This window comes from Galeopterus variegatus, unplaced genomic scaffold (genome assembly GCF_000696425.1).
Source record: "Galeopterus variegatus unplaced genomic scaffold, G_variegatus-3.0.2 Scaffold1719, whole genome shotgun sequence".
In the NCBI taxonomy this organism is placed as follows: Eukaryota; Metazoa; Chordata; class Mammalia; order Dermoptera; family Cynocephalidae; genus Galeopterus; species Galeopterus variegatus.
This window is the reverse complement of record NW_007727830.1, coordinates 135,933-146,453: the sequence shown is the minus strand read 5'-3', so window position 1 is coordinate 146,453 and position 10,521 is coordinate 135,933. Positions and strand designations below refer to the sequence as shown.

The 10,521-nt window shown below is 36.3% G+C and overlaps 1 pseudogene; it reads left to right on the top strand.

Annotated features, from left to right (window-relative positions):
* The first annotated feature begins 916 nt into the window (after positions 1 to 916).
* Positions 917 to 2,098, top strand: LOC103595223 (annotated as a pseudogene).
* Positions 2,099 to 10,521: the final 8,423 nt, after the last annotated feature.

Genomic DNA, 10,521 nt, shown 5'->3' with positions numbered 1-10,521 from the left:
TAAAATGTAGTATATATACACAGCGGAATACTACTGAGCCATAAAAAAGAATGAAATTCTGCCATTTGCAGCAACATGGATAAGCCTGGAGTAAATTATTTTAAGTGAAATAAGCCAAACAAGGAAAGAGAAATGAGAACTACATGTTCTCACTCATAACTGGGTGGAAGGAAGGAAGGAAGGAAGGAAGGAAGGAAGGAAGGAAGGAAGGAAGGAAAAGACCACAATACATTGAACTTCCAGAAGGAGAGAATAAACCTAAGGATACTAGAGATGAGGGACAGAAATCAGGAAGGGGGTTTGGGGAGGGATAGTTCGGGTAAAGGGCATAAAGAAAAATCCCGATTTGTGATAATGAATATGCTAATAATAAATAAAAAATTTAAAAAGTAACGCATCTTAATTATATATTAAAAAATTCATTGTAATATTCATTCTCAACAGACTTGCGTGTATTTTTCTTAAGTTGATTTCTTTGGAAACTATTCCATTTTTTAAAATTCTCATTTATGATCTGAGCCCATATTATATTTAATAACCCCAGAAATTTCCACCAGCAAATTTGATTCAAAAGATGATAAACTTTACAGTCTTCACAGCTGTTAGAGAGCAACAAATGTAATGGAAATGATGTTTCCGCTCACATAGGCACAGAATCCCACACACGTGCATGCACACAACAGACCATTAAAACTAATGCTGCAGGGCAGAGCACGCAGGAGGAGCGGAGGAGCGGTCAGAGCTGTCCCTCTCTGCAGCCACCGTTACCACCACTGCAGCTGCAGGGACCACTGGGTGCACTTGTGCACCTGTGGCTGCCAAGAGAGCAGCGAGGGCCCTGGCCACATGCTGTCACCCCGTCTTCCCCAAGGAGGAGCAAGAGGGAACCACATTGATGTCAGAAATACACTCGGAAATGGCCTCAAGCTCTTGGGGACATCGTTTAATCTTCCTCTGTGGATAGGTAATCAGATATTTTATGCTCTCGGATATTTCGTATTTTGTTGGAAGAGCAGGATGACACTCAGCCTAAATTCTTAATTATTCTCATGCAAGGCGTTCAGATGATACTGGACAGAACCATCTAAAAGGAATGAAGTTGATTGCAGATGCTAGTCATAAATATGAGAACACGGATGTCCTGAAAAACTCTTAGCAGAAGGTTCAAATTCTTTGCTGGGTTATGACAGGACCTTCAAATCTAGAGAAAAGGGCCAAACACGTCTGAGTTACATGGACCCAGCAACGTAATAAAGCACAGTTTGTAAGCTCAGAAGAAAATGAAGACTTTCCTACAGTGGGATTAAACACCAAAGAAGGCAGAGACCAATTGCCCTGGAAAACAATCAAATGCTTTCAGCATGTTCACGACCATTATTTGGAAGATGCAGATTGGTTCCTGAAAGCAGGTGACGATAGTATGTCATACCAGACAACCTGAGATGGCTTCTAGCAAACTATGACCCTGAAGAACCCTTTTACTTTGGGAGAAGATTTAAACCCGAAGTAGAGCAGGGCTGAAAGAATGGGGGAGCAGGATGTGTGCTCAGCAAAGAAGTCTTGAGGAGGATAGTCGGTGTGGTTAAAAGGAACACCTGTGCATCTGCTTTCTCCACTGAAGACAGCGCTGGGGAAAGGCATGGAAATCATACACGTGGAACCAGGGGACTCCGGAAATCCCACAGGAAAATAAATTTTCCACCCTGGTTTTTGCCAAAACGACACTTAATTCCAGGTTTGCTACCCCAGAACCCTTTGGTGCTGGAACTGTAACTATTATCCTCCTGTAGAGGGTACCAGCTGCTGTTCTGACTTTGCAGTTTCTTTTCACTATGCTGACGCAGCAGCTATATACGAGTTAGAATATGTCGTTTATCATCCTCCTCCACATGGTTATTTACACAAATATCAACCTGCCTTACCTGATGATCTACTAAAGGAAACGAGCAGAGCAACAAAAACTGAAGATCCAGAGGTGAACTTAAGAAACCTTCAAAAGAAACGCATGAACAAAGGTAGAGAGACTAACCTTGCAGTCAGGAAGGATCTCTGCATCTGTGAAGAGAACACTTGGGTCCCAGTGAGCAATTCTTTCTAAGTGAACATTCCAATGAGAAAACTTTCACAAGAATGACTGTGAACTGAAGCTTTAGCAAGAGCAGTGAAGTATTTTAAAATGTAGTTTCAATACAGATATATAGGTTATTTTAAAACAGTGGTCAGGTAGAGGAAGGAGAGATTTTGTTGCCCATTCTTGACTGTAAGTATTAGTGTCATTGAGAAAATGAATTAGTTAAATTTCCTGAAACTACACTGAACCAAGTTAGCAAAACACACATGTTGTTAAATAGATGTGCCTTAATGAAATTGTAGAAGGAAATATTGATGGTCAGTGTTGTTTTTAAACTCAGAACATAAGCGTAAATTGCGGTATGACACAAATGAACCAAACCCCTCAACACACCGTTTTTGTGATTATTTATAAATGGCGGTATTTCTTCCAGAAAAAGGTACAATAGGAATGCCACTTGATTCTAAAGTGAACTAGTAAAACCACATTTTGAAATTATCACGGGTCATGATTATGTTATATACTTGGTTCTAAGTAATGCTAAATCTTTTACTGGACTAATGTTCAGAGTCGCTATTGTCTCTTTTTCTACATTTAACCTCTCAAGTACCATTCTCCACTATTCACATTTATTTACTAAAAGCATTAGTTGTTCACTATAAACATGCATTTTAAAGTGTTTTGTCCCAAATTTACCCATTGTTAGCTATGAGTAACTAATAAGTAATAAATGTAATTCTATTTCTTACATTAGTGCCATTTTAATACTTTTCTTATGTCAGAACCACTCTCAAATTTCTAAATGACATTTTTTTTTTCCTTTCTGTCTTTTTTCGTGACCGGCAACAGGATCGCAACCCTCGGTGTTGCACCCGCACCTCGCTCAGCCAGTGAGCGGCCGGTCTGTATGTGGGATCCGACCCTTGGCGGGAGCACCGCTGCGCTTCCCAAGCAGCGCACTGTAGCAGTGCGCCACTGGGCCGGCCCCTCTAAATGACATTTTAATTGATTAATTAAAACTACAACTACATAATTATAGTTCCTTTACTCTCATTATGTTGGGAGGTGAGAACTTACCTGCAGCTTCTATGACTTGTTCAAAACCATTTAAATTTTTTTATTTTTAATATCTACTGTGGCCATTAAACTGGCAAATTTGTTCGAATGCAGAACTTTGACAAAAATATATTTAAAATGTTAGAAAATGTTGAGTGCTTGAACAAACTAAAAAAAATGTCAGAAGTTAGAACACCAAACACTTCAACATCTATGGAAAACAGTATGAAATTTCCTCAAAAAATGAGAAATAGAAGTACTATATGATCCAGCAAACTTTGGGTATATATCCAAAAGAATTTAAAGTAGGGTCTCAAAGGCACATGTGCGTACTCATGGTCATAGCAGCACTGTTCACAATAGACAGGAAATGCCAGCATTCCAAGTGCCTGTGACAGATAAATGGACAAATAAAATGTGGTATGTATATACAACAGAATATTATTTAGCCTTAAAAAGGAAGGGAATTCTGGCATATCCTACAACATGGATGAACTTTGAGGATATTATGCTGAGTGAAATAAGCCAGTCACAAAAAGACAACCACTGTATTATTCCACTTATGTGAGGTTTCTAAAATAGCCAAATTCATATATACAGAAAGTAGAATGGTGGGTACCAGGCTCTGGGCGACAGGTAAAACTGGAACTGGTGTTCAGTGGGTATAGAATTTCAGATTTGCAAGAAGATGTTCAGGCGATATCTTGCACAACAATGTAAATATACTTAACACTACTGAACTATAGATTTTAAATGGTTATGGTAAATTTTATGTTATGGGTTTTTTGCCCCACAGACACAAAAAAAGTGATGCCAAAATCAAGGTGCTCAGTAAGATGGTTAGCATCCTTAAGGTTAAACTCTTTTAGTTCTTAGAAAATGACAATTTAGTTACTATCTAACTTAAATGCTTATTTTCTTTTACACATAAAGTAGTTCTATAAACTATTCCACCTTTTTCCTCTTTAATGTTAATATGTTAAAGTTTTAAATTAAAAAATATAAGGTTATGCATTTTTACACTGCATTTAGGCTTAATTCATGTTACTTCCAGGAAATGGTAACTTCCAGGAATTAAAAATCACCATGGACTTTTGTTCTAATTAATATAAATTACAGAACGATTATTGGGGTTTGTAGGAAAATATAAAAATATAAAGAGTTTCATTGTTAAGGTTTTTTTCTTAGATATCTAAATACTTAATATGTAACTAAGCATATAGACTTTTCTATTTAAGTATGTTTAGGGATAATTCTATTTTTACAAATACAATAACAAAAAAGATCAAATAATTTAGGAATAATACCCTAAGGTTTGCTAATTCTTAGTATCTTTGGATATTAAGATTTTGCCAGTAGGTAATTTTAACAAAGTAGAATACTCATTCGAGATGGTCTTCCAAAATACATTCACAAATATTTTATTCTGATTTTATCAGTCCTCTATTTAAAGTTTTGGGAGAAAAATCAAAATTTTAATTCTTATTGAATTTAGCAATCGCACCAAGTACATTATAAACAGAATTATTTACAAACTTTCTGTAAGATTATCTTTAAAGTTATAAATAACAAATATTTCATATGTTTATCACACCACTAATTTTAAATGGTTGAATTAATTATAGTTATTTGACAAAACTTGTCAAAACCATGATCGCTTTGGATGGCACATTTGAGAAAGGACATTCATTTTAGTGATTAGTCATAGAGTCCTCTCTCCACACAATGAGAACACTCACCAGTATTTACCTATTATATTTGTTTTATTGTTTTCATGATGGTAACATCTGTCAAAATTTGAAAGGATTCGGTTCTATTTTTTGAACAACTCTTTACCTTAATGTGGACACCAATTTGTTCTGTTTATTCTTTTATCTTTTTTCTTTTTTTTTAACTGTAGGCATACATGGTTTCTGGTAGACATCTACAAAAAATGTTAACACTTACATTGGAGAAATTAACATGTGAGGAACAGTTAAGCAACTTGCTTTATCATTCTGTGCCTCTCTCTATATATATATATTTCCTCCTCTGTAAATTAGAGATAATAATACTATCCACTTCACAGGATGTGTGTAGGATTATGTGAGCTAATATATGGAAAGCTCTTAGAACACTCTCTTGCCCAGAGTAGGCATGCAATAAATATAAGCCTTTACTATTATGCTGTTGCCTAGCATATCACTATCTTATTTAAATAAATGAAAAACCTACTTTAATCAAATCAGATAATAAAATAGATTTTTTACATTTCTTATAATAATAATTAACAGTATTTATTGAGTGCCTACTGTATGCCAAGCACTATATGTGTGTACAATATCTTTAATCCTCTCAAAATGGACATAATTCTATATTACAGATGAGAAGACTGGGGATCATAGGGTTTGGGTAACTTGTCCCACATCAAAAAGCTGGTAAGTAGCAGAACTAGGGTTCATACTTGAAGCTTTGTATGTTCTTTTCACCATGCCAGGCTGAGGGTTAGCCATTTAGTATTATTTCCTCCTTATACATCAAATATGAGGCATCTGATTCGTTGGCCAGTGACAGCCAAATTTGACGAATTGTCACATTGGTACTCAAATTGTGATTTTTCACCTCTCATCTGTGCACCTGTTCATATGAAGATCTCAAGACCCCAATTCCAGAAATTCTAGTTTTTGCATAGGCTATGCGTGCCTGCCAGATATTCTAGGCCAGTGGTTCTCAAAGTGTGGTCCCACTCGGCAGCAGAAGCAAGGGCTTCTGCGAACTTGCTGGAAATGCAAATCTCTAGACTCCATGTCACACCTACTGGATGGAAACTCTAGGGACGGGCTGAGCAACCAGGGTTTTAGCAAGCCCTCCAAGTGAGGCATATTCATGCTAAAGTTTGAGGGCCACTGTCCTGGGCACTTCTGAGGCAAATGATGCTTGCATCACACTGGGGATTGCTGACAAGTGAGCTAGATACGTTTCAAAGATTTAGATCATGCATGTTTCAAATGTGTAGTCCAAGATCCCATGATATTAAATGCAGAAGACTTAAAAGATCATTTTATTTAAAGGGTCAGGGGACATTTATTTTGGCAAAATTATTTAGCTTCTCATTTTCCCCCACACTCTAGTCAGTATATTGATATTAACTCCAGAGCAATAATGCTACAGACCTGAGTAAAATCTTTATTTCTGGAAATATAGTAATTCCACATTGGGGCAGGAAGTTTTTTTTAAGTACTAAGTACATATTAACTCATTAAAAAATATATATAAATGAGTTTCTCCTAAAAATGTCTACACTTGTTAGTAAAAAAAATCTAAAGAGAGAGATAGCTGTAAGGACAATTTAATATTAAAATTAAGAAGCTAAATTCTCCCTGTTGAAAATGAGGGAAGAGACTTCTTCACCCTCCCTATTCTTAGAGCATTTATTTTAGAAAACATGTAATTATAAATATGAGGGTACTTCAAAAAGTTTGTGGAAAATGAGAATTGAAATATAATACAAACCTTTCCATGAACTTTGTGAAGTACCCTCATATTTTCTGTGTCTTTGAAATGTGTGCAAATCTTTTAAGAAGATAAATAAGCCCCTTGCCAGCTTTCTAACCCAGAAATGTCTTTCTCAAGGATCTGGAAGCTATCTATTTGAAATGTACACATCAAGGGGGATCGTACCCCAGTCTCCCAGTTTCTGTGCTAGGGTAAGAGCCTCAATCCCAGTTGCAAAACAACCTCCTCTCATAAAGACAAGAATGGTTTGTTTTATTTTGTGTAGATCCAATTAAATAACACAGATGATCACCCCAATTGCCAGGTGAATTTGGAATGAACTGTATTTATAAATCAAGTCCTCTAACTCGAAAAGTAATTATTCTTTATCTTAAGAATGTGTATGTGATTGGGTTGTATCTGCTTGGCTATATAGAAGGGTGACTTTGGAATGTCTTAGCAGAATGCCTGTTATGGGCATAACATTCTGATTTAATGCATATTCAGTAATAAAATGGTTTCTTGCCCTACTACCTTTGTGAAGAGGTTTTGCGGGTTGAGAGAAAATTTTGCTTTTAATTATATTGCCTCAACATAGAAAAATCCTGTTTTATAATATATAGAATTTTTTTTCTGTTAATTCATATTAACAATAAAAAATTTCATCAATTTCAAGAATCAGTTGACTGTCCTGAAAACCTAATAAAGCAAAAGCACATCTGAGTCTGATGGAGCACGTAAAACCAGATTTTCTGATACTGATATTTTGTTCATAACCTTTTAAAAACAGCAGATCTTTCTCATTTGGATATATGATTTTAATGTGGTCTTAAAACAAAAGGCTTTTGCTCTCTTATGCTCTCTACTAACAATAGGCTTATGTGTTCTAGTGGAAAGTGCATGGATTAAAAAGCAGATTTTTGTCTCAAAGTTCAATTTTTGCTGTCAAGCAACCTAAATTTCAAAGGACATTTTGTTACCACAATAAGATTCAAAAATAAATCAATGACCAATATTTAACGTTTTCAAAACATAATGATTAGACTTGGCATTAAATTTCCTAAGTGGCTATTGCATAATAACTTGAGTAGTGTTCATTAAGTATTATTTCATAATCAATTCAGTTTAATTTTTCCATTTCATTGAGCCTATCAAGCTTTATTGTTACAAAATTCAGTTACTATTATACCTGAAAGAATCTCTTGCTTGATTGACTAGAATTTTTTCATGTCTAGCTTTTCTTTCTCGTTTAAGTTTCAAGTTCTTTAGACTATTTCTCTCTTTGACAGTTTGAATCTCTTTGTTTGCAGGCCTTCTTAATTTTCTTCATCATTAACTTCCATTTCCTAGCTACTCTTAATGTTGCCTTCACAAGGTTGACTTGGATGCTGTTAGTAAGATTAGAATTTTGACTGTAAGCATTGATTCCATTTAAGGCCGGATATAGATTTTTTTTTTTTTGTCTTTTTGTCTTATTTTTCCGTGTCCGGCAACGGATTGCAACCCTCAGTGTTGCCCCCGTACCGGACCAGGGACCGGCAACGGGATTGCAAACCTCGGTGTTGCTCCCACGCCTCGCTCAGCCAGTGAGCGGGAGCCGGTCTGTATGTGGGATCCGAACCCTCGGGCGGCAGCGCTGCCGCGCCTCCTAAGCGGCGCACTATCCAGTGCGCCACTGGGCCGGCCCCTACTGATGACTTTTTAACTATAAATTTTAGACTTTTCTATGAGATTAAAAGTAAAAGGGTATCTTAAGAACAACGCCTGCTTAGCCTTTAGGACACTTGCCCTACCTTGAAAATCTACCATTTTAAACAAATTCTAGATATACAATCATTTAAAAATGAAGTTAAAAATTAAAATCAAATTTATTTAGATATTTTTCTTCTTGCTTTCCTTTTACTTCAAAAACTAAAACTCATTTACCTCATTTCTTTACTTCTTTATAGTAGATGTTAGGAAATATACTTGAGAAATCTGGAGGACAAATTGCAGATTAGTTTATGCCAAATGTAGCCTCTATTTAAAAAAAAAGATTTATGCTTATATATCAAAGTTGAGATAAAAATTTTATTGCAGATTGGTACAAGAAATTTTGTAAATTCTCCTTAGGGAAACCAACTCTAAAACTAGTTTTAGGGCCGGCCCGGTGGCGCACTGGAGAGTGCGCCGCTTGGGAGCGTGGTGGCGTTCCCACCGAGGGTTCGGATCCCATGTGGTGACCGGTTCCCGCTCACTGGCTGAGTGCGGCGCAGGCGCAACACCGAGGGTTGTGATCCCGTTGCCAGTCCCCAGTACGGGCGCGACACTGAGGGTTGTGATCCCTTACCGGTCAGTAAAAAAAAAAAGGAAAAAAAAAAAAAAACTAGTTTTAGAGTTGAATTTTAATTCAAGTCCCTTACCTCTAGTATTCAGTTTGCATTAGTTAAATTTAAATAAATTTTCAGGGCCCTGAAAATTAATCATCTATATTAACATATTATTACAGAGAAATTAATCTTACTACTAAGCAGTGTGTTAGATAATGCAGTGAATGTTTATGTGCTAATTTTTAAAACATCTAATATAAGCGTCATAAATTTTTTTCTAAAGTCTGGTGATTTGCTTATTTTAAGAGAAAAACTATTTTAAGAAATGTTTTTAAGTGTCTTTTGACTATTTTTAAGCAACAAGTTTAAACTACTGTATAAAATAACTATCATGCTAAAAGAAATTTTCTAAATGATACACAAAAAAACCTTGTAAAGCTTAGGCCAATCACACACACACACATAAACCTCCAATAAAAAGAGACATGGGTAAAAATGTCCACACTATGAAATGAGTATGTAAAAGTATGACTTGTATCAAGGTTCTCTGTGCACAAGTGATAGGCCCTGGCAAGCAATAAAGATGAGTGTTAATTTACTTACTTGCAGTGAAAAAAAAAATCTGAAAGACTGTAGGTGTTAAGCTTTATATATCAGCAAAACCACATTGTAAAACAGGAAGGAAACAAACTTTGAAACATGCAATAAATGTTTCATTCACATCTCATGTGGTAATATTTCTTAGAAGTAGTCTAAGACATCTAGCTAAAAGCGTAGTGTCTTAAAAGTTATTATCATACCATCTCATATAATTCTCAATACCATCTCTTACAAGAAAAGCTGTTAAAATAATCTGCAAAGGCAAGATAGCATATATCAGTTTTCTGAAATTCTTGGGAGAGAAAACTGGATGTTCTGAACTTGACAAAATGTCAAGACACAAAAAAGAAAATTTATAAATGTGCTCATACATTAGACACATTTTTGAGCCAGTCAGTATGACAGGATCTGGGAAAGTGATGATGAGCATGGTAGACAGAAGCTGCCCTTACACAGAACAGAAAAGGACAATTAAACAGTCCCTCTGACGGTGCTGTAACACAATGACAGCAGATATACAGGAGCAGTGGGAGCCATAGCAAGAAACCCTGACCTGATCTGGGGAAAGGTTTAAGGATCCAGAAGGGCTTCCTGGAGGACGTGACATCTCAGCTGACACCTGAAGGATGAGTTGAAGTTAGCAAGGTGAAGAGGAGAGAAAAGACTCTTTCACGTGGAGAAAATAGCTCATGTGAAGACTTGGAGGTGAGAGAGAACGTGGGACCCTGGAGGAATACAAGTTCCACAGGGCTGGAGCCTAGACCCCCTAGAGTGTTGAGAGGCAAGAAATAAGCCTGAAAATATAGATAGAGATAGGGCATAAAATGCGTACTACATAACATTAAGGAATACTCGCTTATGTAAGGAGGACAAAAAGTCTTTGAGATTGATGTTTCAAAGGGGCTGCTCTTTGTGAAATGGGCTGGAGGAATGCAGAGGAGGTAGGAGGATGACTTGGAGAGTGTGGAGTATACTAACATTTATAAAACAAATGTGTTTCACAGGGCCTAG